This window comes from Macrobrachium rosenbergii, chromosome 43, assembly GCF_040412425.1.
Source record: "Macrobrachium rosenbergii isolate ZJJX-2024 chromosome 43, ASM4041242v1, whole genome shotgun sequence".
Taxonomy (NCBI): Eukaryota; Metazoa; Arthropoda; class Malacostraca; order Decapoda; family Palaemonidae; genus Macrobrachium; species Macrobrachium rosenbergii.
The window spans coordinates 12208319-12216464 of record NC_089783.1 but is presented as its reverse complement, the minus strand read 5'-3'; the positions used below and the strand labels follow the sequence as shown (position 1 = coordinate 12216464).

The window sequence follows — 8146 nt, the reverse complement described above, 5'->3', positions numbered from 1 at the left end:
TCTCAGTAAATTTGAACAATTTATAGGTATAAGCAATAACCGCTCTCGGGACAAATATCACTATTGAAAACTTACTGCCTGCTAAACTTTTTTACAAACTAATCAATCTTTACAAAGCAATTTGGACTCATTTTCTTGGCGGTATCATGTCAAAGTGAATTTTCACTTCCAGCTATTATAATCGCCCAAGTCTCTTTTACCGCCCAAGTCTCTTTTACAAGTGTTTCTCAGCAGAATGCGATCTCCAGATCATAAGGAATCATCTTAAACATTGATTATTCCTGTCTTTAGAGGGGTCAAAATTCAATACCACTTTGCTGAATAGAAGTTTAAATCTACATAGACTATTTCAAGTAAACACCAAAAGTCGAGGATAATAAACTGTAATCTCTTCAGAATTAAAAACCTTTATTTGTTACTTCATTTCTCATATCAATTTCTCCATCTTACTTCTGTTATCCAGCCAATCAGATTTAACTACCAATCCTTTGATTTCATTGCAAGGAAACACCAAAAGTCGAGGTTAATAACCTTTGATTTCATCACAAGGAAACTCCAAAAGTCGAGGTTAATAAACTAGAATCTCTTCAGAATTAAAACCCTTGTTACTTCATTTCCCATATCAGTTTCCCCATCTTCTGTAAACCAACCAACCAATCAGTAACTACCATTCCTATGATTTCATAGGGAATTGTCTTTCAAGGAGTATTACAAAGTCTACCATCACGTTACATTTTGGTCTTCATACACGTTGAGTTATAGTTGCCCGAGTAACCGAATTTAGAGCGCTTCGAATCCTCACATGGTATGTATAGCGTCTAGAAGTTAGTTGTCTGGGTAACCGAATTCGGAGCGCTTCGAATCCTCACAGGATATTCAGTCTTAACGAATAAGCGTTGCTTTCCACTAGTATTAGTATCGATGTTATGGTCTGCTGCAGCTACACCAAGAGCCTGTGCATAAGAAAAGTTTGTTTGGTTTTAGAATATATTAAGTTCCCATGACATAACCTAACCTCTTAAAGTGAAAATAGCCTCTTCAGTTAGTCCCAGCAGCTATTCTAAGCTTATTGTAATTAATAGCACATCGTATGTAGTAAATTTTCCATCAACAATCCCCGTGTTAGTATTACTTCAAACTATCATCAACTTTCATATTAACCCCATATATAACTATTGTTCCTTCAAACTCCCAAAAACATACGGGATAGAGTGCCATCCTTTAAGATATGTTTAATAAGGCACCAATCTTAGAAACAACCGCATCTAACTTTAGTGCTACATAACTATGAAAGGTGCCATGCAATGTAAACACTACTATCTGGCAACTTTCGTCCTTCAGTATCCAGTCTTATGGAACTGCACAACCCCAAGGGGCAAAATATTAAGTAGGGGAACTCTGAATAAGAAAGGGGTTCCCGAAGCAAGCTTCAGTGCTGAAGGAAAGGTGGATGAGGGTAGGGGGCAATAAAAATATGCCATGCAATGTAAACTGTATTTACTAACATGAAAGCTTTGCCTGAAAAGTATGAGGGGGGAGGGTGGGGGTGTTGCGTGTGTTGACTGAACGACGTTAACAAGACTGCCCAAATTTGGATTAGAATTCCCACTATAACCAGCCTATTAGAATAAATGACAAGTCCAAGACATCAGCGTCAAAAATATTCTTTAAAATCCCTAGACATAGGCCTCTCAGAAAATAGTTAAGATCCACCTATTACCCGTCTGGTTCCTATTTACTATTTACTTGTGGGAATGAAATTCTAAATTATAAAATTATGTCATAGTTACCCTTCCTATTCTCAGCTGCACTAATACATTCAAACTTACATCTCATGACCAAACAAAGGGCTCAAGTACTGTAATACCCTCTGCTATTAATAACAAGCACTGCCAAATGTCTCCCTGGGTCTGACTTTTTTTTTTACCCATCTATTCCCAACATCCTTAAGAGATACTGTCGTTTATTACCTTTATCCTAGCCCCTGGATCTATATAAAATTAGCATGTTCTTTACCCTATTCTATCCTATCCTATATTTCAAGTTCCATATCTAACTTCCTATTAAGTCGTAGCTACAAGAAAACTGTAAACCTTGCAGTTCTAACCTAACTTAGAAGTTTGGTTGGTTTGAAATTCCTGTTGAGCATGGTGACAAAGTCACCATGCTTGTTTATGAACTTCCCATTGTGCATGGTGAACAAGTCACCATGCACAACAAGCAAGTCCACCTTTGCCTGGCAGGTGGCACCGCCACCCCGGCAAAGGTGGACTTGGGAAGTGGGCAAAAATGCAAAACTTACTTTAAATGCAAAACTTACTTTAAATGCAAAACTTACTTTAAATGCAAAACTTACTTTAAATGCAAAACTTACTTTAAATGCAAAACTTACTTTAAATGCAAAACTTACTTTAAATGCAAAACTTACTTTAAATGCAAAACTTACTTTAAATGCAAAACTTACTTTAAATGCAAAACTTACTTTAAATGCAAAACTTACTTTAAATGCAAAACTTACTTTAAATGCAAAACTTACTTTAAATGCAAAACTTACTTTAAATGCAAAACTTACTTTAAATGCAAAACTTACTTTAAATGCAAAACTTACGAAGCTGAAATATTACTTAAGAGCCTGACTGTTCTAAACTTTAGAATTCTAAAAAACAAAACTAGCTGAAATTACAAGATCAAACCACAAGGGAAAGTTAATAAATTTCAAAAAGTTTAAATCCGCTAAAAAAAATAGATTTCTACTAGATTTCAAAAATTACGAGGCTGAAATATTACGCAAGAGCCTTAAAAATTGTTACTGTTCAGAAACATCAAAATCCCAAAATAAGACTGTTCTAAACTTTAGAATTCTAAAAAACAAAACTAGCTGAAATTACAAGATCAAACCACAAGGGAAAGTTAATAAATTTTAAAAAGTTTAAATCCGCTAAAAAAAAATAGATTTCTACTAGATTTCAAAAATTACCTTCCACACGCACTAAACTAACACACGCACTAAACTAACACACGCACTAAACTAACACACGCACTAAACTAACACACGCACTAAACTAACACACGCACTTTTGATGATAAAATATAACTATAATAATCAAAAGTAAAAATTAAACACTTTAAAACAGTTTTGAAGCCGAAACAAATCCCAAAACTTCTTTAAATGTTCGAAGCTGGAAAGGTTAAATCTTAACCTTCGCAATTTTAAAAATAAACCTAATCCTCAACTAAGGTTATGAATAAAACAAACCAAATGCATTAAAATAAAGCCTGAACTTAAAATTAAAACTTTTAAAAATAAACTTAATCCTCAACTAAGGTTATGAATAAAACAAACCAAATGCATTAAAATAAAGCCTGAACTTAAAATTAACACTTAAGGAGTTTTGTTTCTGAAACAGCTAAGCTAAAAATGTTCGGGGGGTTGCTCAATTCACTCTGCTAAAAAAAGAAAAGAAAGAAAAACTTACTCACCCATTAATCCTGCTTAGTCATAAGATATCGGTACATCTAAGAAAATTCAGTAACTCATTATGGCACGCTCATTTGACAACACCCTGACCTGAAATATGAAAATATATTTTGGCACGCTTATTTGATGACACATCCTGACCTAAAATAAGTTTATATTAAAGCCCAAAGTGTTATAGCAAGTGGAAAGAACTAAATGCTGACTATTGGTTACAATCAGCTGGGCCATCTGATAAGTTTTAAAATACTAAGACAAGGAGCAGCAAGCAAGGCTTTCCAAATACTCAAATAAGCTTCATTAGTTTTTGCCACTTAATCTTACAATAATTAAAGTTAAAGTCAAATTGATATACTCCATATTAGGAAGGCTATGGTAGTCGAGTTAAGCCTCTCTAATCCTCAAGAAACTAAACCCTATTGCATCCAAAGACTTGCTCTATTGCAGCATAGTTAAAATGAAAACATCAGTAGCACTGCATAAGATTCGTGGTTTTATACTGCATAAGATTCGTAGTATAAAACCAAAGTCCATAGAATTACTACTCAAAGCAATCTAGTTCAGCCGAGTAATAAATAATTTCGACCTCTCTTAAATACGAAGATTCGTAGTATAAAACCAAAGTTCATAGAATTACTACTCAAAGCAATCTAGTTCAGCCGAGTAATAAATAATTTCGACCTATCTTAAATACGAAGATTCGTAGTATAAAACCAAAGTCCATAGAATTACTACTCAAAGCAATCTAGTTCAGCCGAGTAATAAATAATTTCGACCTGTCTTAAATACGAAGATTCGTAGTATAAAACCAAAGTTCATAGAATTACTACTCAAAGCAATCTAGTTCAGCCGAGTAATAAATAATTTCGACCTATCTTAAATACGAAGATTCGTAGTATAAAACCAAAGTCCATAGAATTACTACTCAAAGCAATCTAGTTCAGCCGAGTAATAAATAATTTCGACCTATCTTAAATACGAACATTCGTAGTATAAAACCAAAGTTCATAGAATTACTACTCAAAGCAATCTAGTTCAGCCGAGTAATAAAGAATTTCGACCTGTCTTAAATACGAAGATTCGTAGTATAAAACTACATTTCATAGAATTACTAAAAGCAATCTAGTTCAGCCGAGTAATAAATAATTTCGACCTGTCTTAAATACTATGTTGAAGGGTAATCTACAACAATATCTAGCATACTAACTAGCATACTAAACATTTTGAAGAGTTATAGGAACTTAAAACAAAAAATCTTAAATACCAATATCTGAAGATACAAAACCCGCAAACTGAAAAACTTTCAGACGACAACAATGTCATAGACCAAATACCATAATCTAAACATTTGAGAAATATGAAACGCAAAACTAATAACATTATCCACTCACCAACCCAACAAACCTTGAAGCACGCCTTCGTGCCTAAAATCTTGCAAAGTATTCACAATACGACATTTCTGAGAAACTGCTCAATCTTCTTTAGACGTCAAATTAATATTGTAAACAGAAGACATGGAAGTGAAGCATATAGGCTATTTGAACCTAGAACAAATAGGTGTAAGTCAAGCTAGAGATTTGTACACTGCGCACCAAGAGGATACAACAAAATACCACCTAAAGTGAAGAATATACAAGAGCAAGTTTTTAAGATAAGTACTCTCCTATTCTGTATGAGCTACGACACTGACGAGAAAACACTAAAACGATCATAAAATATACGAATCACCTTATTTTGAAAACTTACCCGGGCCCGTCAGAGAAGGAATCATCCCTGTGGAAGACTGCACGTAAAACCAAACGAATTGAAAAAAAAAAATTAAACTAACGATCGTCCAGTACAGCACGGCCAAATTCCCAAACGAAAATGAACGAGAAAGTCGAGTTAGCATCAACGAAACCTGTCGTACGAAGCCGGAGACTCTACAACACTGAAACAAGCTGTTCTTGAGGATAACAGCCAACGACCGCTGCAACTGCCTGTTTGTGGGAGGTCGCTTTATCACCCTTTCGCCACCCGAGAAGTTTAAGGCGATGATCAAAAAATCGACAGAAATTATTATTATTATTATTATTATTATTATTATTATTATTATTATTATTATTATTATTATTATTATTATTGAGAGTTGCCGGGCACTTTTCCTTTTTGGCGAACTACCACAATTATGTACCAGTAGTTAGCCCATCTGAAAAAGTATTATTATTATTATTATTATTATTATTATTTATTATTATTATTATTATTATTATTATTATTATGGAGATTCGCCATTTACTCTTCCTTTTCAGCAAACTACTTGAATTATGTAATCGGTGTTTGGTCTTTATCTCGAATTATTATTATTATTATTATTATTATTATTATTATTATTATTATTATTATTATTATTATTATTATTATTATTATTATAGTTGTTGCTGTTGTTTTCAGCAGTGCTTGGGCATAAGAGTTCATGAATATCACTTTTTACTAGCGTACTTAATCTAGTATAGGTTACTGTATTGTGCTCATCTTATCGTTCATCGTATATGGCCCGGAGCTGAAACAAAGGATATTATTATCACTATTATTAGTTAATGTAACATGGCGTCACAATGACATGGTCATAGACAAAAACAGTTTACTGTAGAACACATTTGTTAAGGTGATTCAACAGTGAGTTTATTAACTCGCATCAATGAATGCAAGGTAATTTTTATAATTAAATTCATTATTACTAATTAAAGGTGCTTAGGTTCGTAAGCTACTACGGTAAAAGGTCACCTTCAACGATTTGCCATAAGGATTCAAGGCTTGCAGTGATGAATATATCCCAAAATTTTGGATAAATTGAGAAGGTAGGAGGACAAAGTGGCATCAAATAAATCATTTATATCTGTCGTAAGTGTAATTAGTAGCTAATTCGAACATTGGTCAATGAATTTACTGAAATCAGATCATATTGTTCGATCATCGCCTGATATTCGAATCCTGTTTCGTATTATTAGGTGGAGCTATGAAAACTATTATCATGAGGATTATACATACATACATATATACATACATATATATATATACAGTATATATATATATGTATATATATATATATATATATATATATATATATATATATATATATATATATATATATATATATATATATATATATATCAGCATGAAGGTGGACTATGGAGACGCACTAATCTCAGCATAATTCTTTATTTCCAACTTTTCGTAATAAATAACTTTATTACATCATTGCATTTTTAAAGTAATTTTATTCATTATTTAACAGCTTCCCTGATGATGTAATAAAGCTATTTATTACGAAACGTTGGAAATAAAGAATTATGCTGAGATTAGTACGTTTCCATAGTCCACCTTCGCGCTGATGTGTGCCACTGGCCGTCGCCTGCTTCTGTTTTTTTTGATATATGTAAGTATATGTGTGTGTGTGGTAGGTGGAGCTCTGAAAAATATGATCAAATGGATAATATATATATATATATATATATATATATATATATATATATATATATATATATATATATATATATATATATATATATAGATAGATAGATAGATAGATAGATAGATAGATAGATAGATAGATAGATAGATAGATAGATAGATAGATATTAAGCCACCAATATACTTTAATTATAACTGATAAGTGATTCGTTACCAGTGGTATTCGAAACATTGCTTTATTTAGAAACGACGTTGTACTTTTGACCATGGGTGATGTACAGTGACTTTTGACCATTCACCCATCCAGAAAGGTGTAAGTTGATATCAACTCTGCTGTATACTCACAATTCTCTTTTATTTTGGTGGACATTCGGACGAATCTTGGTTTAATTGCAATATTACCTTATTGCAAGGAAATTGCGATATATTGCAATTTTGTAGGCATTTTAATGCTCCAGTCTGAAAGAAAAGTTGGTTTGTTCGACGAAAAAATCCTTAATCTATATCCTTACCATTCTTGCTAATTTTTCCTGGCCTGCAACATTGCCGTATTGCAAGGGCATTGCAATATATAGGAATTTCTGCTGCGTATTCGTAATTAGAAGGCCAATATACTGCATTGTATCAAGCCTGAAGCAAAAGTTTCTTTGGCAAGAGCAAAAGTCCAAAGGCCATAGCCTTGCCTTTTTAGTGAATTTTCCCTTGCTAGAAACATTCCTTATTGCAAGGAAACTCTAATGTATTGCAACTTTCATGCATAGGAGAATATTAGACTGAATTTTATTTCAAAAAAGGAACAGTTGGTTTGCTTCCAGAAAACATCATAATAAGGCTGCTACTTTGCATATTTTGTGTGGCCTGCAACATTGCCATATTGCAAGGATATTGAAACATATTGCAAACTTATATACGTATTAGAAGAACAATCATTTGTATTTTATCCAGTTTGAAGGAAAAGTCGTTGTGGCCCTTAAAAATTGCCAAAGTCCGCAGCGTCGGCATTTTGATGAATTGTGCTGGACCTGCAACATTGCAACAATACAATGCATTTTGCTTTACCTTTCTTTAGCCTAAAGCAAAAGGGTTCGTTCCCCAAAAACACCCCAATTATATTGCAATTCTGTATGTTATGAGTTTGCTTGCAACCTTCCCATATTGCAAGCAAATTGCAATATATTGAGATTTCGAATGCATATTTGTCATTAGAGACCCAGTTCA

General features: G+C 33.0%; 1 long non-coding RNA gene across 1 annotated transcript; it reads right to left on the bottom strand.

The window, feature by feature from the left end:
- Positions 1-391: 391 nt before the first annotated feature.
- LOC136828576 (uncharacterized) lies at positions 392-5355 on the bottom strand. Its single transcript, XR_010850115.1, has 3 exons — positions 5222-5355; positions 3481-3568; positions 392-953 (listed from the first exon to the last, which is right to left on the bottom strand). It is a non-coding gene; the product is annotated as an uncharacterized lncRNA (long non-coding RNA).
- Positions 5356-8146: the final 2791 nt, after the last annotated feature.